This window comes from Monomorium pharaonis, chromosome 6 (assembly GCF_013373865.1).
Source record: "Monomorium pharaonis isolate MP-MQ-018 chromosome 6, ASM1337386v2, whole genome shotgun sequence".
NCBI classification, from domain to species: Eukaryota; Metazoa; Arthropoda; class Insecta; order Hymenoptera; family Formicidae; genus Monomorium; species Monomorium pharaonis.
In genome coordinates this window covers 6,094,154-6,120,960 of record NC_050472.1, presented here as the reverse complement: position 1 = coordinate 6,120,960, position 26,807 = coordinate 6,094,154, and the positions used below count along the sequence as shown (strand labels likewise).

The window sequence follows — 26,807 nt, the reverse complement described above, 5'->3', positions numbered from 1 at the left end:
CTTCTGCTCGTCTTAAACCTTAACTTAAACCTTAACAGGCAAGCTCGTGGAGGATGCGTCATCATGTGCGTCTACGCTCGCCGCATTTTAATCCGCTTAATCTATTTTAAATTCCATATTTGAACCGCCAAGATTATAAATTGTGATACAGTCATTTACATTATGGATGTTACATCCAAACTTAACGTGTTTTGAAATTATGACTCGGATGTGTTTCAGATTGTATAGCAATCGATTGATTTTCAGTGTTCCAAAATAATTCCGTAAGGCAACAAAATAAGCCGAGTATTTTGTTAAACTATTCCTTAAATTTTATAAAGCAAACTTATTCTAAAAAATATGCCACTAAGTAGCAAAAATTATAAGAGTCCTTAGTTTATGTGAAATTTGATTCTCGTAAAAGCAAATTACTTGGATACTTGCACAATTTTAAAAGCTCAATTTTCATTCAATGAGATTTAGAGAGTATCGATTTAGTAAATTTTTTTTTTAATCATAATTGCTTCGGAAATTCTTCCAAACGGTCTATAATTTGCTTTCACTTCTTTTAAAAAATAGCTGCCTCAAGCGTTAGAAAGGTATCGGAACGTCGCAACGTTTAGAAATATCTTCCTTTCGCCACGTGAACAAAAATGCGCCGTAAATGTACTTGAGATAGTACAGGCGCGATATAATCATCCTGGAAGTGAAAGATCGGACGAAAAGAAACGAAATGTTTCAACGCAATCACTAGGGATCGTCCCATTTCCGCCGTTCAACCCTTCACGCGCGTATTGTCATCGACAAAAGTTTCTCTCTCATTATTTCCGAAACAGCCGTTATTACGCGAAGAATCCTTGACAGGAAGAGATTGCAAGAGATTGTCGTCTCACAAATTAGTCTTTAATATGTGGCTGCCGATATCTGTCGAAAGCCATTTCTCTTTCGTTTATCTTAAAAAAAAAAAAAAGGTAATAAAGCACTACGTACGTTGTAGATTTTTTCCTTTCTAAAAAAGTTTAGAATGTACAATCTATATAATTATAATTTAATAATACTAATATAACTAATATATATAATAGCTTAGATTCAGAACTGGCTGGGAAGATAAGCAGATGTTTCAAGATTAAAGAATATTTCGAAATCGAAACTCCTTAATACACAGAACGGCAATTAAATTAAGAAAATTAACAAGAACGAATGCGGCAATCAATGGATAAGAAATAGAGTTGCTTGCTTTTACTCGCGGGTAGAGATTAATTAATCAAAGCTAACGAACTCACTCGTCCACTCGGAACAATTTGTAACTGCTTCCTGAATACTTTCATCGCCACGCCGCGCCGCGGCAGGATGGACCCGCTCATTAATTGCTCGAAATTGACGGGCAAGCTCGGGATAACATCGACCCAATCTCCCGGAGCTGCCCTCGTCTCCGCCCAGCTAGAAAGTGGCACCTCTCGAACTTTAATAAACGAGATGAGCTCCGCGATATCCACGAAACGGCCGGTTGTAACCGAAGAGGAAACGGGAAAGATGCGAGAAAAGGAGAACGAAGCGAAGCGCAAAAAAAAAAGTACGGGAGAACGGGAAATCCTCTTAACCCCTAACCTTAATCGGCGAAAGGACGGTGGAATCGACCGCAGATTTAAATAGCTGTTCCGAGATAGTTGTGTATGTGTGCATAGTATACAAGTGTGTGTGTATATACGATAGAAATCGAGAGTAAAGTTGAAATTAAATCGGGATTGATCTTCATGGTACTGTAGAATTTCTGAATTCCTGGTCTAACTATATTATTACGGCCAAAATTTTTGTTAATCTAATTTCGTATGAAAAATTGTGCTCTTTCAAAGAGATTGAGTTCAAGAAATTTTATATCAAAAATATTCCTTAATTGTGTTATAAACTTTTGAACGGGATCCACGTGAAAACGTATTGGGAAGGGGAGATAACTGAAAGGGACAACGAGCCACACCGAAGAAAAATCGTCGCCTCCTCCTCGATGTTAAGATCCGTGCTACGCGCGCAGCGCTAAAAACCTCCGCTCCAACGTCATGCATATGTATCGCGTGTACTTTTGTATCGCGGCTCCTCCGTCCGGCGAGAGTCCGGGCACGCGCGTGTTTATCAAGCCGCGCTTCTCGCCGGGGCAGGAACAACCATACAAGTGTCCCGGCGCGCAACTAACGACGGGCATCATTAATATAACTTTTGCCCGAGCCTAGGAGCGCGCAACCGCGTACGAGAGTCGCGTATATACGCAACCCGGGTGATGCATCGGCCCTCGCGCGCGGCTCTTCCCCAAGCGTCACAATGCGCCGCGCCGGATGGGGACATTAATCCTTTGCCTTTGGGTTTTAAACGTCCGCTTTCTGCGAGAGGGCTTTCTCCCCGCTACGGACAGTAGGCGGTAGCAGCAGCAGCGCGGGGACTGCCCTCGGGAGCCCGATGGATTTCCCCTCGGCCGTAAGAGGATACTCGAGGGAGGATAACTCGGCCGGTTACCACACGCTCTAAGCGGACGGCTCGAAAAGGCTACTATTACTCACAGAGAGGTCCTCATTATCCTCGCGGCCTCGCGCCGCGATAAGCACATTTGATCTCCCCCCGTCGGGCTTAACCTGCCTGCGTTCCTGTAGCTTTAAGATGCGCGCTTAATTACGTAGCGAAAGTGCACGAATCGCGCGCGCGGATGCGAGGAGTCCGTAATTTCTAGAGGCGTGAGACAGATTAGCGGAAGGTATTCCAGCACGTAGGTGCTGGGAATCGTAACTTCAAGTATCGGCTCCGTAATGCGCGGTTGAAAAGTAATTGTTTTTCAACTAAAACGATAGGAAATCAAATAAAACGCATCTGTGAAAAGTTATTCTCTTCTGCTAAACACATATCTATTTCTGCTATCACTTTATATCGTTGCTCATAATAATAGAACAATAAAGAGGATATCTTCAGATCGATTATAATTCAGACATGCTTTTATATAAGAGAAATTACGCGTGAAAATTAAGCAAGCATCGCGCTATGAAGGTTACATGATCCTAATCTTCCATTTTAGCTTCCATTCCTCGCTAATTCACGTATCCGTTGCACAAATCGCTATTAGACTGCGCTACTCCGAAAACGAGATTATCTGACATTATCTGAAATCCGCCGCGGTCCGAATATTTATTTCGGCGAATTTAATCTCCAATGAGACACGATTCGCTACGTCCAATGAAAAAAGACACCCGACGCCGAATAGAGAGGAAGAACCTTTAGATGTACTAGTGAGACAAACTTTGTCAAGCTTTCGACGCGACATCGGGGCGTGAAACGGCTGCGGTTGCATCTTCCTCCAGAGAGTGCACTTAAATGCACTCATCTCTCGACAGCATATCTCCTCGTTCGATTCGAAACGCAAAAAACAAGTAGCCCCCGTCAAGAGCGGCGCGTTTTAGAACACACGAAAAAAGAAAATGAAGAGCGCGGCGTTTGGGCGGGACACTCTAATCGGTGTCAAACCTCTGATGGGATTTCTTACTTCGGTTCTCTCTCGAGTGTCGCATAAGATTGGAGATTTACATGATTATTCGACGGCTATTAGCATCCCGACGCGATAATACTGCCAGTTAAAGTTGAGTCTTTATATCTTCGTTAGAAATTGCACGTCATAGAGAACCCTTCCCCACGCCTTAAAAATGTTTCAGAAGATAAACTTAATCTCTTCCATTTTTAGCATCGTTAATTGTATATAGGAAGAATAAAAGAGTAGGCTATTTAATTATAAAAATGCAAATGAGACATTTCCTTTCTTCCTTTCTCAAACTTTTCTCCAAATTCATTTATACACACTATATATAGGATATTCCTCGTATATTTCGAACAAATAATTATTATAGAGTATGACAATAACAAATAATTATTATAGAGATCGTGCGCGCGCACGCACGAACGTCATGTACGAGGCAACGGAAAATAATAGAAGCTGGACTAATGGTATTGGTCGCGATTAAGTGTTTAGATGTTAAACTCATTTATCTACTCAGCGTTTTTTAAGAGACCGGATAGAACCTGATCTATCGTCAACCGGCTTTTCCGAATTAAAGTAATCGATTTCCCTTCTTCAGTTTCATCTTCGAAATTAAAATACCTTTTCTTTTTTCTCCCTAAAAGCATGAACCTTAATTAATAAGCATAGAAACTCAAATAAAATATATACTATAATAATAAAATTTTGTCCTTCTCTTCCGTTTAGTTGTTTAGATTTTAATTTCAAAATGAAAAAATATATCATATATTTTTTTACTTTAAAATTAAAATTTGAATCACAAATTTTGAAATTATTAGATCAAATAGTTGTTTATTATTCGATGTTATTAAAATCTTCCGATATATACATTTTGCGAGCATCAGAGACAAAAATGACGAACCGCGCTCTTTAAAAATGTTAAAAATGTTTTACTTTTAAAAGATTGGTAAATAAAAATATTAAGAAATGTGGTAAAAATTCTTTGCGCGGAGGCATCTTATATAATAATGACAGCCCCTCAAAGCAAAAAGATTTCACGTCCAAGCGAAATAATCTACTTAAAACGTATAAATGTCGTAACAATAAAAAAATAATGAAAAACGTAATAATGTTTTATGTGGTAATATACGTAATATGTAAAAATCCTGAAGATATAAGATATAAAAAAAAGAATTATATTTGAGTCAGCGGGATTTGAACTCGCGTCGTTCAAAAATTACGTGGAATTCATCTCGGCGAGATATTCGGACGACGAAATAATGTCATCAAAATGATGCGGTATTTAAATAATGATATGAATTGAGAAAAAAAAGTTTGTCAGAAGTGGGATTCGAACCCACGCCCTCAGAGAGGACCAGAAAAATATGGCAATTTCAACTCTCATGGTTCGAAACTCCTAATCTGGCGCCTTAAACCGCTCGGCCATTCTGACATGTGATGTGGAACTGGTTAAAACAAATACACTTTGAATTGACACTTCCATTTTTGTGATCTTTAGTCGTATTTAGTTCATCAATCAAGTTAAATTTAGTTAATCAATAAGCAAATAAATTTTTAGTACATATTATGCGTAAAAATTCTAACGTATAAGTTATAATATCCTAAGTGAATTTAAAACACTATAAAAATAATTTAAATTTTAATAACAGTATAACTTAATTAATCTATATATAAAATATTAAAAAATTTTAGTTATGTGAAATAATAAATATTAATTGTGTAAATTAATATTAATTAATTTAAATTTTAATAACAATGTCATTTATTATATTACCATTAAACGGCTTAAAAATTTTTATTATGTGTATATTTGTATATATAAAAGATTGTATATTTAAATCTCTCTCTCTCTCTCTCTCTCTCTCTCTCTCTCTCTCTCTCTCTCTCTCTCTCTCTCTCTCTCTCTTTCTCTCTCGATTTATAAGACGACTACGTGTTAATAAATTGTTTTTTCGGTTGATTGCAGTCGACTGCACTAATTAATATAATATAAAATTATCTTTATCTTAAATTTATAACAAATTTTAATTTAAAAAACATTAATTTTTAAATTAAAATTGTTATAATAAAAATTAAAGTAAAGATAATAATTAAGTTTTTAAAATTTTGTATATGTTATTAAAATAGAGTATTAAAACATTTGCCTACTGAATTAAATATTTTCATGCACAAAATGATTTATCTAACTTAATCACTAGAGTTACTCACCGGTTTTTCAACCGAAATAATTATCATGCTCAAGTTACGTGAGTTACTCAATGTTTCCAACGGGATACCCTGTGTACCAAACAGCATTGTTTACGTATGGTTTAAGCTCGATTGAGTATTTGTCCTTCTCTACTCTTCGCGCCCCGCCACGCTCGCGGCTATTGTTCAGAGGCAGGATAATTAGCGGACCTTGGGATTAACGTCTTCGTGTGCCGAAGACCAGCAACTCGCGCCTCATACCGCTCCGCGACTCCTCATCTGCGGGGCGTTTAAGGATTTCAGATGCGAGATTAGCGAGAGGCTCCAGCTTCGATCGGCTGAATATTTTAATTAAACGTCGCGTCCGCGAAATATCGGTCAATGCCGAGGAGTTCCAAAGATTGGATCAAGATTCTATTACTACATTTTTTCTACACAAGTGTTTCTCGCGGCGCATTCATCCGATTTATTTTCAATAAGGATAAATCAAAAGCGATAAATGATAGAAATTATAAATGCAACATCTCTTACTTTCCCTAAAAAACCGCACGGACATTATATATTTTATGTATGCGTAATTTTTTTAAATTTTATATATTTTACGACTAAAATGAGACTGTAATTGTTTAGAAATAAGCTAATAATTGCTGCGCGCAATTTTCTATCGATTAAAATATCAAAAATAATCTAATTCCGGAATAATTTTGGGACGAGGACCAGCAGAGAAATAGAGCCGTGTATTTCTCGAGAACTATGATTACATCTCAAGACGGCGGAAAGCTAGCCGACGAGGAATTAGCCTGGCAAGTGGAAGTATGTCTTAGCGTGAAACGTGACCACCCGGAGCAATCCTGCTGCAGCGCGCGCGAGGCTTCTGCATCATCGAGGACACGTTGCAGCGAATGTCCGCCGGTATCTGCACACGATGCCGCGCATCACGAGACGAGGCGCATCTCCATAATAATTCGTTTCTCGGAAGAGAGAGAGAGAGAGAGAGAGAAAGACAAGCACCTTTGCAATTAGAACCCAACCTTGAAACCGGCCGAATACACAACCCGGTTTGATAATTTCGTGCCGGCGCAAAGTCATCATGCGAGGAGCGTAATCACGAAAATTGCCAGAATTTCCTTAAGGAGCCGTTACGCACCGCCGCGACAAAAAGCGAGCGAGAGACCCGCTCGACTATCAATCGATTGCGAAATACGACGTCGTTAAATTGCAACTTAAAAGAACGGATAATTCTCTTCTTAATCATCCTCGCGAGAAATTGATTTAGTAGCTGCGGTGACTTTGCGCATACGCGCCACAAATTACAACACGAAAAAGGAGATACTTATTGCCTCTTGGAAGAATTTTTTTTTGCATTACGGATCGTTGCAGCTTCAATCGGACCGCGCAAAACTTCAGGCAGCTTCTCTCGAGAAGAGAAAAAATTGTGTCCCCCAAGAATTAAAATATCTACAATAAAAATTAATTCAATCAAATATTCGGCATTGTCGAAGGCAAGCGACTTTTCGCCGACGCGTCATGCGTTTCGATCGATTACGTAACTCGAGATAAAACGCTCCCAGCAGCAGCGTAGCTGGTCCTGGCGTAAAATTCGAGCTGACGAGAAAATTACAGAACTCCAATTTCTGCATCAGTTTTCTCACGTAGATTGATTCACACGAAATTTACGTATTCATCGAAGTCATTTGTCGCTCGTACCAGAAAATAAATGACGAACGTTGATGGAGGTCCTTTGCATACGTCCGAATCATGCCGGCGGTGTCGCGTTGGGCGATTTATTACAATGTCCTGGGGCTGCAAGTGCATCATCGCCGGCCGAAGAACGCGCAATACTCTTGATTAGTTAATCGAAACGCCGCATCCTCACGAGCGTACAAAGAAATCGCGAGATGTCTGTGCACGTCGCGGGTCATTAATCAATGCCACGAAAAGGATATCCTAGCTGATTGCCGCGCGGATAAGCCCATCCTTTTAACATCAGGAAGAAAAGCAGGGTCCTAATGCACAAGCGATTTTGATGAACCGTCGTAAAAGGCCACCCGTAGCTTATTCCTTTAAAAAAGAAATCGAAAATTCGCCTGTCCCTTCCTGATAATATAATAAATTGTATATAATTATAAATACGCGTACTACAAAATTACAAAGTTTGCTAAAAATAATTGTCATCCTCGAAGATCCTACCTAATAATTTTGGTAGCCAAACGTAAAACTAATCTCTGAACTGTATCTAGCTTATTTTTAGATACTACTATTATATTTAATTTATCTGAAACCACTAAATTCTGTCTCCAGCATAGATCAACTCCTACCTGATTAATGTGTAATTAATAATCTTGAATTAATTTCATTATTGTCAGTCAAGAACAGGGAACGCCGGCGTTGCGGAATATGCCTAATGATTTTCTGCATAGTTTTGCAAATCAGGAAAAAGTATCGCGTTCGAGTTAACGGATCTCGTTGCACGCCATTCGCTTTTCACAAGCGGCTCTCGGCGAAAGGATGAATTCCTATCGTACACCGCGAGTTTAGATTGCCCGGCAACGTTCTGTTACCGCAACGAATACAAATCGCGTCGTGCTGCCCGCCTTCGTAATGCCTATGCAACGCATACGTACGCACTTCTATACACTGGCGTGCGTCGTCAATTCCTCAGCACATTAATGACTAAAACGGGAAACCTACAATACAAGAGGCTCGCGGAAGCATTTAGTTTGTCTGTTATTGTTTTAGCATTCCAGTGGAATATCTCCAGCCGGCAGAGACTGTTATTACGTACACGCATAAATTCGCAAAGTTTCGCATTGAGCGACCGATACTACCGGGTAATTTAAGACTTCACAAATATTATCCCATAAATGTTATCTGTTCCCGTTTGCAAATCCGTTACGAAAGATAAGCAATTTTCCTTGGTCGAATCCGCTGAATGACAGCTTCTAAATTGATTCTCACGCTACGGAAAGTGTCATGACTAATTAATCACCGCATCAAGTACTACGTCGTTTGCGTTATTGCCGCAATAAACGTTTTTGAATTAAATTAAATCAGAATATCGGGCGTACAGAAGATTATTTTCCATTATAATAAATGATCTGGTGTTTCTGTTATTAAAAAGGAGAATACGATTCCATCTATCGCTTGCTGTAATTACAGCGAATTTCTTTCTCACGACGCGTACCGATGATTCGCGATACGAGGATCAGCGCAGATTCATTGCACGCTAACGGGCTTCGTTGTTATTAATAATTTTCGTCCCGGGCTCTCTTGTCGCTCCCACGAAACGGGCGCGCAATGATCCCGGGATCATGATAGAAGGCATACGAGCCGCGCATTGAATCGGATTGAATTGTTTTCTGGATCATTAATTGCCGCTTCGACGTAGGAATGCCGCCGCTACACGAGAGAGGGATCATTATTGCGCCACCAGCTGGAACCACCGGCGTGACGGTCGGGTCTTCGGCGTCGGTCGAGTTTGTTGAATTATTGCAACGTCGATCGCGGCTGGCCGATAGAACCGGCTTTACGACGATCGAATCGCGTTTACCGGCTCAGACGATCGCGAGAGGCAACACTTTTCACGACGTACTAATAAACTTGTAGAACCTGCGCGATTATTTTGTTTAATTTCTAAAAAGTTCCAGCGCGCCGAAAGAAATCGATGTGAAAGACATGCTCTGCAAATCGGCAGGCTCAACTGGGCTCAACAGGATACTCGCTGATTATAAATCAAACGTGATCTCATCCCGTTTTCCAACGACTGCCACCTCGCAACGATAAAATCACGGTGTCGTAATCGAAACTACAATTTTCCATCTAATACATACTATCGATGTCAACACTTACGTTCATATCACGATTATCGACTGTCAAGATAATTAACACTTTCATCTGTACGTAGATCTCCACTCCAACCTGCTGACTTCAGTCATGCCACGTCTTTGCCCGGATATCTCGTAATTTACGAGTTGCATGAAAATCGGATGAAGCGACTCTTTATTCCGGCGATAAATCTACATTGTGGAACTAAACTTTCTTCAAAAATTACGGGTACCTAGATAAAACTGCGGGACTACTGCAGACTGCGCTCTTTAGAAATCATCTCTTCAATCTGAGCGGAGTATTGTTATGAGCTCCAACTAGATAAACAGCTGGTTTTATCGCGTATCGCAGTCTATTTGTTAGGCCATAATGGCGGGAGAAAGAGGAAGAAAGCGTGAGAGACGATTCGTATATCATTCTACGTAGTAAAAGCTTGACGAATGGTGATGGCTAGAGAAAAATTTATCCTGACGCGAGTTAACCTCGAGTCTTATCAGATCGACAAAGATGAATCAAAATTCAGCGTGGCGGATTCATGGTTCGCGAAGTCTGTTTCTTCAAAAAGTGTTACAATATCGATATTAAAAAATATTTATAAATTAACGATATAAAGGATATAAAAATAAATTTATTTTCCAAACAAATATTTCTTCTCTAACAAATCACAATTGGTTTCCGTAATAACTTGTATTCCTCGCAAATATACGCACCATTTGTAAAATGTTTACTGATTGATTATTTTTTTATTGTACGAGAGACAGACGTAACCCATTAGACGCGAAAGATTTAAAATCTTCGTTGTCGAGAAGCGACACGTCCTCGCCCTCGTTTTCGTCGTGTTTGTAAAGAAGAATTTACATATCTCAAGCCGATACTTAAATTACGTAAGATTTGCGGCGATGCGGCATCGTCGTGACTATAGTTGGAATAGAAATGCCGACGCGACGTTCGCTTTGACGAGTGAAGAGGTTCACTGTTATCGCGATTTGAAGGAGGCGGAAGAAGAAGAAAAGAGCGTTTCTTGAAACGGGAATGACCGTAGAATGGACCAAGGAGAGGCACGCTTTCGGCTGAATTGTAGACGACGATGAAAGCGGTTTTTGCCGGATATGGGTGCCACTTCCTTTTCCCAGGAACGCGCTTCCAGAGACGAGGTCACCCAAATTAAATTGGATTGACGGCAGCGCGTGTGAAAGATCATATTAAGTCGTTCTCTTACGAAACGAAAAGCTATTAACTGTGGTAATCTTCGATAATTTCTTCCGCTCATAGTCAATGAAAACTTTTCAAAAATCAATCTTTAGAATAATTAATTTAAAAACCCGCGCGCACGTGTCACATCAATGTAATTATGCTCGTAATCTCATGTTAATGAAATAATTAATTAACATATTACTGAACGTGTCACATTAATGAAATAATTAACACATTATTACACTGTAATTATTATTATATCATGCTATAAGATCAATATATACGCTGAAAAAAAAGTTTGATAATAATAATTAAGCCTTAATGATAGTTATTGAACTTTGGTAAAATAGTTTGAATTAAATATGCAGTTAATATATAATAATCAAATATTTAGAAATACATTTAGTTATCACTAGATTACTAAGTTTGATTACTAGTTTAATCAAAGTTAGATAAATTAATATCTCTTCAACTAAATTAAATTAAAATTAAGAGTTTATGAAATTAATTTAATTATAATACATTAAAAGTTAAGATTAAATTAAGTTAAATTAAAAAACATTATTAATATCAAACCAGAAAGTAATAATATTTTAAAGTTAAATTACAAAAAATAATGATGATATAATAAAGATATTAATCAAACATTTAATTCAAATTATTTCATCAAAATTTGATTATTATTACTTTTTTTCAGGGTAGCAATGATTAAAGTTTAAAAAATACAGCTTAAATAACTATAATTATAAGATATTAAAGAAATTTTGCAAAAAAAGATGTCTGTATTAGTACTTACATCACTCACAGATCGCGATAGAAGCAAATGATCAACGCCTAATTTCGAGAAAGCATTTCCGTGGATATCGATCGGATTATTATGTCGTAATGACGTCCGCCGTTCGCACTTAGGACACGTAGACGATAGCTATCGAGCAGCGGCAAGCTTTAATTAACTATCCGTGACGGATATCAAATTATATAATCGATAAATTCAGTATCGGATTCGCATAGGAATTAAATGCAACCTAGAACAGTAAAAAGACATCGGTCCTTGGAACTCTCCCCGTGATTCAGGCCTGAAAGTCGCGTACCGGATGCGGACACGGGTGCGACTTCCTGTTAACATAATCCGTCAGAGTCAAAATAAGTTTCCGCCATTAGCGGCAAGGTCGATTTAATCAAATATTTGAAAGAAGGATTTGCAGCGTGCGCGACGATCGCACGTAAGCTGAACACAGAGTGAGGGGATTGAAATAAACCCGGGTCTCGTCAAACCGCAAACGCGAGTCGAAATGTCGAAGGGCCCCGCGGCAAATTGCCATTCTATTAGCGAAAAATATACGACGTTGACAACTACCTATAGCGCAAGAGCATTGCGAAATACCTTCGGTACTTTTCGACTTGCCCTCTGCAATTACATCGGGCCGCGCGCATCGTTTGACTCGCGGTATGAGTAATAAGTCGGTAACATTATGGGTAATGAGCGCATGGTGTAACAAGCGACTCCGCGTCTCGCAAGACATCGCAATTTGTATCTATCCTCCCCTCTTCCGCCCCGCCGCGAAACGCGAGAGCGATTAGAGTAAATCCATTTGGCGTGCGGATCTTGCCCTGCACGCGCATTTGATTGCCCACCGCGGTGTAAATTATCGTTATCCGTTTATTTACAAATGCCGCTCACATGCCGTGTCCGAAAGCCGCGGTGATTAATGCCGACGATGATTTGCGTGAGAAGTAAACGAACGCTACTTCTCTCTGCGCCGCGAAATTTCGCGTTCGAGAAGACGCGCGGACAGTTTATGGCGCTCCGCGCACAGAATCGCTCGTGAGAACATCGATAGAATCAATCAACAAGTAGATGGTTTGATACATTTGAGTAAGAGGAAATTTTCCGCGGATAATGAAGACTCGGAGCGCAAATGACGAGAACGAGTGTGTTAATAAAAGAAATGTAGTCATCAAAAATAAATTATGATAATAACGAGCATTAAGGAAGTAACACTTTAGGCTTTCAAATAAGCCTCTTAATCTTTATTTTAAACACTGAGAAAAAAGTAATTGGTTGAACAAAATTTTTTTTGTTGCGGGTTGCCAACAAAGATATACTCAATACAGCAATATATGGCACTGCAATATAAATACATAGTTCAATCAACATCCATGCACTTGCATTAACAGCAAATATTATTATATTAAGTATATCTTTTGTTGGCAGCCCACAACAAAACGTTTTGTTGAATTAATTTAGTTTCTCAGTAAGAGATTAATATGAAATTCGCCGTACACGTAATTTATCCCATTAAAATGGGATCAGGTAATTAAATTAAATATAGAGACCTTGAAATTAATTTTTAGAATGATAAAATTGATAAACAGATGGCGTTTTAATTGAGCCACAGATAACAGTAGTAAGTTCAATTCGATATTTATCAGAGCGTTCACGCCGGGGCGAATGCCAGAGACGCTTTTCAGCGAACGCGGAATAGAGAATGCTGCAAGACCTTGCAACCAGTTTGCCGATTATGCAGTGTACGTGCATGCACAGTATCCGGTAAGGTGCTATTCATAATATTCCATCATCTGGAAATGCCTCATCTATTCCCGTCTTCCCTCAGGCGTCTCCATTATCCTTAATTATCCGTACCTAGCGACCGTGCAACAAAAGTGCGAGAGCGCCGAGCGAGGAGCGTTGCTTTTCCGAGCCCTTCCTCGTGAAGCTTCTCTCTTCCCTTCTATCTCTTCTCTCTCTCTCTCTCTCTCCTTCTCGAGCGTGCTCAACGCTAGTTCTCTAATCGCCGATAAATCCCACGAGCGAGTGCCCGACACGCTCGTTCCTTACTCGCTTATCGATTTTCTAACCCTCGCCGCGGTGATCCTAAGCCGTATTTCCGTCGCCATAATTAGTATCTTCTCCACGCGGACATGTAATTAGAAAGTTTTCTCGTCCCGATACAATACGGTCTCGTAAAGTCGCGGATATACAGCGATATATTTCGTTTATTGTGTTCGCCCGTTGCACTTCCGGTTGCTCGGGGGAGATAGGCGCGATTGGATACGCGTAATAAGTGTCTTTACTATCTAAACTACGTGCCGCCCTCCACTTACGAGAGTGCCGCTATTAATAAATTGAATACCGTATAGCGTCTCTCAATTATACTACGTAGCGCACCTCCCCTTTCTCGTGCGGCCGTGTTATTTACAATTAATAATAATACAAGAAAATTGTTAAAATAAGGGGTAATCACCAACGAATAATTATTACGCGCGGGGAAAATTTTGTATCAAAAATTACTACGTACGATAGTAGCCGCGTACCGTAAGAAGAAATTTCAAAGGGAATTATACCGTAAGTGTAAATACTATGACAATTTGTAGGAAAACATAATGAAAACTTTTACTACAATCACTATAATGTCTTCCTTTTTATTCGCGCTTTTTTTTTATTTTACCCTAGTAATTTCCGATATGAAATTTTCTCCGTGGAATTCCAACTTTAAATCACAACTGCATAATAATCGTATAAACTTTTGGAAAAACATTGCACGATCGCAAAAATAAGGAAGGACACAGCAGTCCCTTTCGCACGGATCGTCCATGCACCTATCGCGGTTTTCCTCTTAATCTCGGCATGCACACGTGCGTCTCCAGCGAGTAACCAGCGAGTTTTCCGAAGGCCAATAAATCTAAATGCGAGATCAAGTGAGAGCCCCGTTCGCTCGCTCGCTCGCTCGCTTGCGGCAGTTCCTTATTCTTGACGCGCGGTACCCCTCTCCCTTTCCTTCTCTTTCGTAGCGTAACGAGCTCCCATGTACCAACGACGCTTATTTTCTAGGAGCGGCCATCCGTTTCCATCGCGCGGCCACGAGCCGCGCCGCGAATTACGGTGCGAAACTGAACACGGAGCGCCCGGGTTCGCTCAAGCCGACACGGCCCCGCCGACATCGCTCGCGGGTCAAAGATGGAGCGAGCGTACGTGCACCGCATACTTGAACTGCAGGCCCCAGGTTCGTGGACCAGGGCGAGAATTTCCCGGGAAAACGGATCTCGGGGAGAAATTTTTTACTTTTACACATTTCGGCACATTTTGCAGAACTTTATTTTGTGCACTTGCGTTCCTCGCGTCAGTGCCAATTTCAGCTGCGCTGTGAGAAACTGAAGATTTAATTCCCGTTCTGAAATCATCGGACGGTGCAAAGTGTCGCGTTCGTTGTTTGGCGTCTGCGATAGTGGTTTAAAAGATCATCGAATGCTCCGCGAGCAAGACCATCCCGCCCAAGATTCCCCGTAGCAAGTAACGTGAACTTGGAAAGGCTGGCGTTGTAACGTGAGTTTTACTTCCCATAGTATAGATGCATTCCTTGGCGTATCGCAGGCTAGAGTTCGTCGGCGATGTTTATAGGTGTGTACCGGGAGTTTAAAACCACGCGCTGTACGTACGAGTAGGAATGTCCCGCGAAAGAAATGGCTCTTTCGTGCGTTGCGTCGCGGCCAACCAGCGACTCGCTGCGCGGAATGTAACACGGGGTATTATCGTGAAAGTGCACGCGGGACACGTATGTTAACGCGTGTTATAGCGAGGCAATAGGTCCGCAATGCGAGTAACTCGGTGCATTGATAATAATTAACGAGAAAGAGAGAGAGAAGGGGGGAGAGAGGTAGAGGGGAATACGTAATTATCCTCTTCCTTTGTGCTCAGCCGAGAACTTTCACGTAAAACTCCATCAGCGAGATCTGTACACACGCAATAGATACGCAAAAAGAGTCTCGATTCTTTTTATCGATACCTCGTTTATTGCTTGAGCGATTACTAGAAGGAAACCTCCACTTCGAGTCTCACTGAGAGATATTCCGGCGTCCAGTGCATAGACTTCCTTCTATCTCCCCGCGAGACTTTAATAAAAATTTACCTGCATAACGAAGAGCCGATGAAAGAGGCAACGTCCGGTGGCGAGACACGTGGGATAGGAGAACGGATTGAGCGAGGGGTTAACTGCTTTACCACCGCGGCAAGGGGGCAGCGCGGATATGCATAGCCCCGGAATATTATCATATTCACGAGGCTTCCATCTCGGAGTCAATGTCACGGTCCGGCGATGGGGCCCGTTGGGCAAACGCGAAACGCACGGGGAGCCTTGAAGGATGTCAGTGTCAGGGTCCGGCCGGGCCGCGGGCGACAACGAAACCAGTTCGCGCTCACGTGAGGCACACCGGCCCGGACCCGCTTTTAAAACAATATTAATGGTGGCGGAATGCATGAAATGCGGTTAAAACCGATCGGGAACCGATCGGCGGGAACCTGCACAATTAAGTGCATTCGAGTTCACTGCACCGCCGCTGCTGCAATTGATACGTTGACTCGCGCTAATAGATGCGACCGTTACGGCGAATTTTCGTGACACGAAAGAATACTTTAATCAACATTATAAGGATGTCCACGTCACGCGCATTTACATTTTATAATTAAAAAAAAAAACTTTATATTTTTTGTCGCTTTCACTTTTCTTATCGGAAATCAGAGTTTATCCGCGTAAAAATAATATATCTTTTGACGTATTAAAATATAGTATTAAAGTTCCATATTTTATCTTTCAAATGTACACATCATAAATTTAATAAAGTCATATCTTATTGGAAAAATTATTAAAATTAAAGTACCAGCCAATGTATATATTTTTTTATAATGTCATGTACGTAATACTTTTAAGTCATTCTATGTATAGATTGGACATAAAAACCATTAATTTAATGTCCTGCACTTAATATTACTTTATTATTATTATTTTAAAATAATTTAAAAAAACGCAACAATTTTAACGTGCAAATGTATTTCGTCTAATTCTTCTACCTAACTAAAATACCCACAAATTTCAATCTCGATTAAATTCTTAATAAGCCAGCCAGAATCTAAAGATATTAATTGAAAATCCCATATTCCCAAATTGTCCTAATTTTTATTTGCTCTCGTAACACAAAAAGCGCCAATGTCTCGTCTAAAGCATCTAGATTCAAATAAATCTCGTTCTCCGCGGTTTTCGCGCTATTATAATCGGGTGACGACTACGGCGAGGGCATGAAAGCGCGATACATTGAAAAATGGGATAATGGCGCGATATACAGCAACGTCATACATGCGCGAGAGCGATGCTAATCGCCGTCAGTCGTGTTAACCGTCGTCGACCTCTCGCGCGAGAACAGCGAGCGACATCGCGAGGAACGAGCCTGTCGGCCTGTCTGTAGGCCGCAGATAAGAGACGCCCCGAGCGAACTGGCCTGGCAGCCAAAGTGCAAGCGAGCACAATCTCTCAAAGTTAAATCGGCCTTGGTACGAAATTACCGGGGGAGTATACCCGCGGTAATAATCGCGGCAAGGGAGACCGGAGCGCAGGGGAGACGATAATCGCGCCGAGCGAAACGCTATCACATGTCGCGTCTACAATTTTCGTGAGATGATCTCGTGCGATTCCGAGAAGTGCGCGCATTTTTCTTTCCCTTTCTATCTACGGTAGAAGAGAGGGAGATTTACCGCGAGCGGGAAGACAAGCAATATTCTTCTCGACAAATCTCTTCTCCCTTCAATCTTGATAAAACTCAACTTGCAACATTTGCAGTGCCAACGTAATATTCAGTCTATCGAAACTTTTGTAGATAAGAAACGCTTTACTGAAATGAAATTCTCATAAATTCGCGAAAGCATAATTAAATGTTAATAGAAGTAAAAGACTCCATTTTATGATATTTTGTAATAAAATATTATACAGCTTTGCGAGAGATAATCCCCGATATTAGCAGAAATAAGGTACATGATTACAAGATTATTTTTATTTCATATCCTATGGGAAAAGGTTTTCTGCGAATTCTCTCCGAGCTCTTTATGAATGAAAAGACTTTTGGTGGTCCGACGTATCGGGGATCCGGTTTGTCTGTTCGTCTTTAAACTGATCCATAAAGACGCACCGAACGGAGTTCAATAGACTACACTTTCGTACGAAGGATATCCGTAATGATTTCTTTCGGGGACTACAAATCGGACGGGAATACAAATCGGAGGATTACATCGACCACACGTGGAAGCATAAGGCTTAGTTAAAACGCATATCGATCGTCCCTGTATCGCGTCTAACAAAAATCTCCCGAAATCCTGTAATAAAATACAGAAATATCTCTGCGTGGTTTTTTAAGGTAAAAAAAATATTCCCATTTACTGAGAAAGCGCAAAAATTTTGAAGGTTTCGATATTCATTGTAGCGACGTTCATGCATTAGCATAAAGTTGGATCTAATTTAGAACCGCAAGAGCCATTTAAATATCTGAATAAAATCCCGTTTTACATCACACCGTTATTCCACGTTATGTATTGTACATACGATTTTTATCTGCGAGAAACGCGCGAGAGAGGCGTGTTTACATTTATAACGAGATGCACGGTTGGTACACATTTATGCAAATATATTACGTTGCATAAATCACGGGAAATAGAAATAATGCGACGAGACGGATAAAATCGGGACGAATAAATCATACACGCGCGATAACAAGAATATATAGGCAAGCGCTCCCATTGACTTGACTGATGCGTTTAATAACTGCGTTTAAAGAAAAAGAAATCTCGATTAAATAAATCGCGAAAGTGGTACTCGCGATGCGCAACGTAAAACCGTCAAGGAATCGACTGTGTCTCGGCCGTTTAATTAACAACGCGCGCTTTGTCTACGCGCGGAGCGGAGGTCGCTAATAGAGTGAGGAGAGAACCAACCAAGGACTTTCACCTGTCTTTCACCCGCGTGTCAAGCCGAGTCCTAACGCGGGTCACGTGCGTGACGTCCTCAATTTTTTCGGTCGCGACGCACAATACTTTAATAATCTCGCGCTCGGATGCGGGGAGAGCTGTTTTAAAAGTGAAACGATGATCGCCCAGATCCCGAAATTTTCCCCCTCGCCGTCTTCGAAAAGACGAGAGAAAAACGACATCTCGCGTGTGTGCCGGTCGACGTTTGCGTGCCCAAAATAAGCAGGAATTCCTGCGAACCCCGTTCTACCGATTCTACAACACGATCGGTACGTTTTGTTTTTTTTTGCGATCTTTTCGCGAAAGTACGGATCAAGAGTAACGTCTACCTTCGGATACGTAAACATGCGAATTTTTCATTTTAAACGTTTAACAAATTTTCGTTCCTCATGATAAAAAAAAAAAATAAGAATTGGAGAACGGTTATCTCTTTGAGAGCAGGGCGAACGTTCGTCCAGCCGAACTCACTTCAACCTGCGAATGTTGATTAGCCAGCTTGTCACGACTCGTTAGAGGTACTTCAGGCTCGTAGTAAAAAGCGAATTAAGCGAAATTGTAAAACTCTCGGCGGATTTCCCTCTTAGTTCCCTATCGCGGTATCGCGACGAGCGTCGTGCGTGCGCACGCACGCACGCACGCACGCACGCACGCACGCACGATTCGCGCGCGGTGTGCACCTCTCACACGCACGTCGAGGTAGCGAAAAGCGCGCCCGCCAAGTGCATCCTACTTTCGCCAGCCGCTGTCGCTCCTACGTACTTACATACGGCTTTTGCGTGGGATATCAACGTCATGCGAGTTGTAAAAGCAACTCGGCATGAGATACACGCCTCTCGGGAGAGCGCGACTCCCGCGATTCAGAGAACCTCGTGGTGATTGAAACGTCCGGATTTAAATGTCGCGAAAGATCACGTACGTGAAAATGACTATATCCGTGCACGAAACGTTTCACACGTGACTTCAATATTCAACGGTATTCTATATATAATAAAAGAAATAGAAAATGTGAATTTAATTAAGTCTACAATGCTAGTTTTCCATCAATCTCAAACCTCGCTGCTAGAGTTTGTATTTGTAAAAGTATCTAATGTCCATTGTATAATCATTAAAGTCAAAGGTAATCATAATTAAGTTATAAATGAATTGATAATATAATTTTTTATGAAATATATACATTTTAATTCATAAAATTTATAGCACTATTAATTTTAAAATTCTAATTTTCCATCAAGCTCAAATCTCGTTGCCAATATTTGTATTCGTAAAAGTATCTAATATCTATTGTATAATCATTAGAGCAAAAAGTAATCACAACTGCATTATAAATAAATTAATAATATTTTATAATTTTTTTTTAATTTATAAGATTAATGAGAAATTTATAGAATTAAAAAAAAGAGAAGAAATTCATTTTACTCATCAAAATAAAACTAAAAGATTCCAGAAATTCTAATTTTGCCTCTTGATTAACGAGTCTAATATTATAGCTGACTTATTAGCCAGTCGATCTTCGTCCGGCAAACCATACTGCTGATTCCCAATCCCTCGATTCATAAAAATGAAACAGATAACATCGCGGCGACGGAAATCTCGCGTTTCATCATCGTGACGAAGAACCTCAGTGTTATATACACAGTGTGTTTCGCAAAATGTTCACCAAGCGCACCTTTCAGACGAGCATTTACCTTTCAATAAAATTCGATGCCGATTTCTTCTCGGCAAAAATCCATCCCACGCGCAAAAATCCAATACGTTATTTAATAATTTAAAAATTATGAAATAAATTGCAGAATAAAATCTTAGTTTTCAATCAATCTCAAACTTTGCTTGGAGCCTTAAATTATCCGGACAATTCAGAAAGAAAACTTAAGAGATTAATACCCAACAAATTGACAGACTTCAATCCCAAACGGAATTGAATGAAGCGTCGTCGAGGCGCATCATCGTATCGTACGTCGATGCAATCCTGCGGCACTGCACGCACCGGCCTTACGAAACACCCCGTAGATCGGGCGAGCGACGTGCGAGAGATGTATCCAGCGTGAGATCTCGCCGTGCCCCGCTGCAGACTTTCACGCGCGCGCGGAGATGCGCGCGCTGAGAAAAAGATGCTCGGCTGCTCGGTCCCGCGATGGAAAAAGAACCGGCGCGGCGGCCGCAATCGCCGTCCAAGATCTCCGCCGCGCGTTTGTTTACCTGTCGTTAGGATCGGGAGGAAAGGTAAGGCGAGAGAGATCGAAGGCTCTTGCGGTGCGGTGGTTTTCCACGGCGGCCCCCCCCCGAGACGCCCACGCTCTCGGAGCTCTCGATTATCAATTGCGAGATTAGAGCCTGGCCGATGCATTTCACGATCTCTACGGCGCTATCCGCGGTTGTCGCCAGGTGCAACTGCCGCTGTACACCGCAAATCGGGTTACACACGCGGAACTGCGCGTTCCGAGAAAGCATACCTCCGAGGATCTAGAGATTCCCTCCGCTTATCTGCGTGCAAAATCGCACTTGCTAGATTAAAAAATCCTTGTTACGTTACCCAACTTGCTAAGTCGATTAAATCGATTGGCTATTTTCCTGTCTATTAAACTTCGCTCCTTTCCTTGATATAATAAATATTTAATTTACTTCTTACTTCCACAGAAAAAAAGGATATTGTTATTTTGACAATACCTTTAGTTTCAAAATGAAAATCTTGAAATAAGATTATATTGCGTTAAATCAAACAAATTTTAAGATTTTATATAGTTTAATCAAGAAAATTATACTCTTGTTATTTAAAAATAATTTTCTTAAATGGAAATGAAAAAATGTTGGACAGAAAATACTGTGTGTTCAAATCAAAGATTATAATTTTTTTAGAATAAAATTATCAAAATAATAATATTATATTTTTGAAATAACAATTATAGTATTGAAATAGGGCTATGATATAAATTTTCGAATTATTCTAAGAAGATTATATATTGTTGCGTATATGAAACAATGAATGCGTTCATAATATGAATATATAAAAGTTAATTTTACACTTGCTTTATTTTGTTTATTTTCTCAAAGTGAATAAATCATGTATTTCAATTTTTTCATAAAAAGTTCGAATTAACTCTTATAAATTCCGAGCTACATGTCACGGACGTATTTCAGCTGATAAAATGTTCCTGTCGTGAAATACGTGCGTATCTGATGGATAATGGATGTCAAGAGGGCGATATTTCTTGGCTAGCGCCAGAAAGCTGCGTAAGGCGATAATCGACGGTCATCCCGGTAATCCCGATGAAAGTGCCCCGTTTCTCGGACCCCGCCTTAAGCGCAAATTCCTGTTTCGCGAACTCAATGCAAACTGCACCGAAGACGGCGCGATTCCGCGAACACCGCAAGAACAACGTGCTGCAGAGTGAGGTAGCAATTCTGCACCGCCCGGATACCGGGCATGCCGGAAAGTAAATGTATTCGCGGTCCTAGATTTAGATCTTCCCCCCACCTCTCTTAACCCTTTGTGTATCAAATTTCTCTATCAGATTTTTTTTTAATTTCATACTCGAGGATTTTTCAGATTACTGATTATAAGTCAAAATTTTAAAATTTTAAATTACTTATCCAATATTATACGGTTCAGATATTAATTTTTCCAGTCTTTCAAATATTATTAATTTATAATAAAAAATAACAGCGAAAAATCGGAAAAAAAATCTGAAAAATACTTTAAAGTTAAAGCATTTTTATTTGGGGACTAATGAATTAAAAATTGAAAGGAAAAAATGGAACTCTGAAGTTAATATTTCAAAGTACATTATTAACATTGCCTTGTTAAGTACTCTCGTTATATGCGATACTATTTCGTTTTTATTAACAATATTTCTTCTTATATATATCCTTATGTTGCTTCGGCTATTCGGTAAAACCTGATACTGTCCCTGGAAATATAAACTAAAACGTTTTACTTTAAATTCGTTTTTAGACGCGTGAAACAGGAAGCGCGGGACCACCTCCTTATCCTTTGCAGTTTCTTTCTACGATTTGTGAGAGCATCGAATGGAAGATCTCCGAGAAACCCGAGGGAACAGCGCAATTGGCTCGACAGTTGCAGAAGCACGGACTCGACTTTACTCATTAAGGCTAGATTCCAACACTAAGCACGGAACACACACCGGCAGGACTTAGATCCCGAGGCGGGATAGCCGCGATTTCGTTCTCTCGTCGAGTCCTACGAAAGTGGGATGGGGGAAACGTCTCGATATCGTCATCTTGGGAATTGCGCGAATCGAGTTTCCTCCCGCGAGAGGCAAGAAGAAGCGGAGGCACGCGAGTTCCGCGAGCGACCTCGATTATTATGCCGCTCGGAAAAACGGAAACCTCGACTCGCGGAGGAAACCTCTATTCCCTCGGTGTGTCGACGGTAGATTTATGGTGTGGCGATCCCGGAGAATGCCTCGGGGACCGCAGAAAATTAATTCGAGTCACTTTAATCCTGAGAAACAACAAGTGGGAACGACACGCGCTGCTTGCATCTTTCGAATAGAATTCTCGCTTGTGATTCTTATAAGTTTGCATATCGCTTAGTTACACTGAAAAGAAAAAGTTAATTTGATTAAATTTTTCAACTTCATTAAATTTCTTCAGTTCAAGTATTTATGTATTTAATTTAAATATATAAAAGACTTGGACTTCAATTTAACAATTTATATATTTGACTGCGATATATATAAATAGTTGAATTAAAGAAATTTAATCAAGTTGAAAAATTAAGTCAAATTAACAACTTTTTTCTCAGTGTAAAATTTTACGTTCTTAGGTAATATGCAACATATAATTGCAACCTTTCGGTATCAAAGTAAAAAAAATTCTTTTAATAATTAATTAATATTAATAACTAATCCTCTTTTCTTTCCCTTCTCTACTTCTCACACACACACACAACAAGACATTAATTTAGAAAATAAAATTTTATAAGTGTTCAAGGAATTATTAAAATGGCTATTGATTATCGCCTTTCCTGACCGGGATTCTAGGAGAAATTGCGTATTTTACATCAATGTCGACGCAACGAGAAATAATTAAATTAACATAAATGAGGACAATGACTAGCGATTTAACAGCATACAATATTTAGTACTAGAGATAATGATCGCCAACATGGATGACTAGCAAATGATACATCATTCCAATACTTTCACCAGGAGTGATGGATTTGTTCAACACGATGCATTTGCTTCTACTTTTCAAGGTTTTACTTATGTATTTATACACGCAACAATCAAGCAAAAATTACATACTCGATACGATCAGTAAAACTGATAATCATACTAAACTTTCTGACAAAATCTTGGCAAAATCTTGTACGCGGAGAGTTCGTGTCACACCCAATACTCGCCTTACGATCCGGAACAATTCTGTCTCGACTATTTTATGAGAAGCAAATGTAAGAAGCAAAAGGCACGACAAGTTCCGTCTATTGAATTGAATTCCATTTGCGTGCACGATTCGCAAAAAAAATTCTATCATGCGTCGTGGACGCCGGTGAAAAGCGACTCGGCGACATAAAATGTTCAAGTTGCGTTCTACGAAGGTAAGGCGTGCCATAGCAGCCTAGATAATGCCGAAGGATGCTGAAGGGTCGGACGATTCTCCCTTCGAAGGGAGAACAAAATTGGCCCACCGAGAGAGAACTCGACTTCGTCGAGATCCCGGACTTGTACCTCTCGAATCCCGACTAGATCATCGCGACGGGATACCTCGCCGCGCATGAGCAAAAGTTCTAAGGAACGTCTCATCAGAATTAAAATTAAACGGCTTTTTGTGTGCCGGCAAAATTACACGCGGACTCCGTCGTAAACGATGTGAATTATTCCATCGAGTAGAATCCTGTAGAGAAAAAGTTGCAATACGGTTTCCGAGTTTATAATTCATAATTGTTTTACAGAAAAACGCTACGAATCCGTGGGAGTCATTTAATTTTGTGTAAATTGACATTTACGAAGATAACGTCAAGACTAGAATGTATTAAATTTCGGACGAAACAGAGTATTAATGTTGCTTTTAGATTTTGCAAATTTTATTTAAAATTATGTTCGAAGATATGAACAAATTCTTATTCGTATTGTCAATATCGTTACATAATAAAAATTAACGAATATAAATTCTCAGGATCAAAGAAACTGCAGTATTATCGTAGCAGCGGCATAAAGTTAGGGCAATGCAATCTTGAAATTACATCGTCTGATAATTAAAAAAAAAACCGTTTAGCTGGGATAAATTACACTTGTAATTTTGATAAATACTTGTCGATAGCAATATATTGATTCCTTGTGATGGGGCCACGAGATACGCCGGACGAATACAATAATAAGTGACGGATCTGCACAATAGCTAGGTAGCTTAATCGTGTTTCCTATCGCCAGTGAAAGGACACGCAAGGAAAAGCGAGGCACGACGGACGTCGTGTTATTGGGAAATAATAGTATGCTGCAATTTCACAGAAAGTTCCACCAGTTATTACATACGTGAGATACCGAGCCACTATTTATGTCATTTCATCAACCTGACAGTAACTAAGTGAATTTACCTAAGTGAATTTATGAAAGCGAAAGAAACAGTTTTGTGTTAAAAACAAACATAGTATAAACTCACTTGGCATTTATTTTTCGCAAAGTACCACACAATATCATTTCGCGAAAGAATCGGCTATTGCAAAAACATATTCTTTCAATTTTTATGTGTTCCTGCTATCCTGATAAAAATAACTTTCCTAAAAAAAAAAAAAAAAATACTATTATACTTTGACAAAAAATAAATTCTCTCTCTTTCTCTATTTTTAATTTCTATTTCTCTCGCGCAAATCTGAAACTATATTTAAATATTTACAAGATTGCACGGTTTGCCAGTAATTACAAAAAACCAACTTGTTTATCTATTTTACTATTTTTTACCGAACAAGATATGAATAAAATATCTAGCTGTATTAATCTTTGTTTTTTATACACATTATGTAGATTTTATGCAAGCGCGAAAAGGACGCGTTAAGTTAATTGTATGAAAGGACGTTCAGTGTCCTTCGCGGGATGTCATTCTAATCTAATCAAAAGCGAGTTCGAAGATGCGCTGCGTGATAAGAACCGTGCAGACCGTATAAACGGAGTGTTCCGCAATTTTCAAAGCGACAGCTTACCTAAGCTGATCTAGCTGCCGAGCGGAGATCGTTAGAGATACCGGGCCTAAAGATACCGGTCGTCATGCTATAATCTACCTGCAAAAAGCCGGATGGCAACCTGTTCTCGCCGTTTGAACGTAATCCTCCCCCTTTCCTACCGTTCTTTTACAATGAGATTCAATAGCTGATATTCCTCCAGCAAGAAATGGAAACTGGCTACTGATCTCTTATAAGGCGTATCGACATCTTGGCAGCAGGGATCACCTTCGTTTTTGTTTTTTAAGAAATTGTAATCAGCGAATCTGCTCGAAAGAAAACATTGCTGATGAAAAGTCAAGTGAGTTCATCAAGGAACCTTGATTAAAGCTGTCGATTAACATGTTTCCAATTACGATATTAATATATCAAGGTACCTATTCCATTTTATGGAAGACCAGAGACTAAGTAATCGTAATAATTATCGCTAAAATTATAGATCGAGACCAGCGATGCTGCAGAGATTCTTGTTTCTCCTCCTTCTTGCTCCCTTTTCGTTTCTTCGTCTTTGTACTACGATTCCTCCCTCGGAGGAAAAGGACATAACCTTCGCTACGATTGCCAGCCGGCTTTTTCTTATGCTTCTACGAGGTTCTTGTAAGCAGTCCGAGCAAACGGAGAAAATCGTTTTCTCTGAAGGCATAGTTCCGAGAAGTTAAAACGCAAAAGGGCGACTGCGAGTTTTATCGGCAAAGTTTTATAACTTGCGAAAAAATTGTAAGAACTGCAGTTGAGAAGAAGAACAATTTTCTAATATAATAAAGGCGAACAAAATGTCAACTACTTTACCGGTGTTTCGTTCGTATTGTAAAATTATTACATATATAGTTTATTAAAAAGAAATATTTTATATTTCCATTTTTCTGTTCAATTTTTAGTTTTGTTCATGCAATGTTACAATTATAAAATTTAAAAAACTCCTCCCTATATCAAAATAAATGCGCAGGATCTCAAATAACCGGGACGTCAATTTGTATAGAAATTGTATGATGTAAGAGAAAATCATCTTTCTTGACGTTAACATATCAGCCTGTGATATGTTGCAATCAACATCTCCGCCAAAGACATATATTTTTACTATATATTAAAAGAAAATTCCATTGCATCTGATATATATTAATGTCCCTCAATTCAAACTCCCTTTCCCGGCGCGG

The 26,807-nt window shown here is 39.8% G+C and overlaps 1 protein-coding gene and 1 non-coding gene across 2 annotated transcripts in view; both read right to left on the bottom strand.

The window, feature by feature from the left end:
• LOC105829189 (mucin-19) overlaps positions 1-26,807 on the bottom strand; it is a 204,078-nt gene that overhangs the window by 156,498 nt on the left and 20,773 nt on the right. The gene's annotated exons all lie outside the window — the stretch shown is intronic.
• Positions 4,803-4,919, bottom strand: Trnap-agg. The gene is made up of 2 exons: positions 4,882-4,919; positions 4,803-4,847 (listed from the first exon to the last, which is right to left on the bottom strand). It is a non-coding gene; the product is annotated as a tRNA-Pro (tRNA).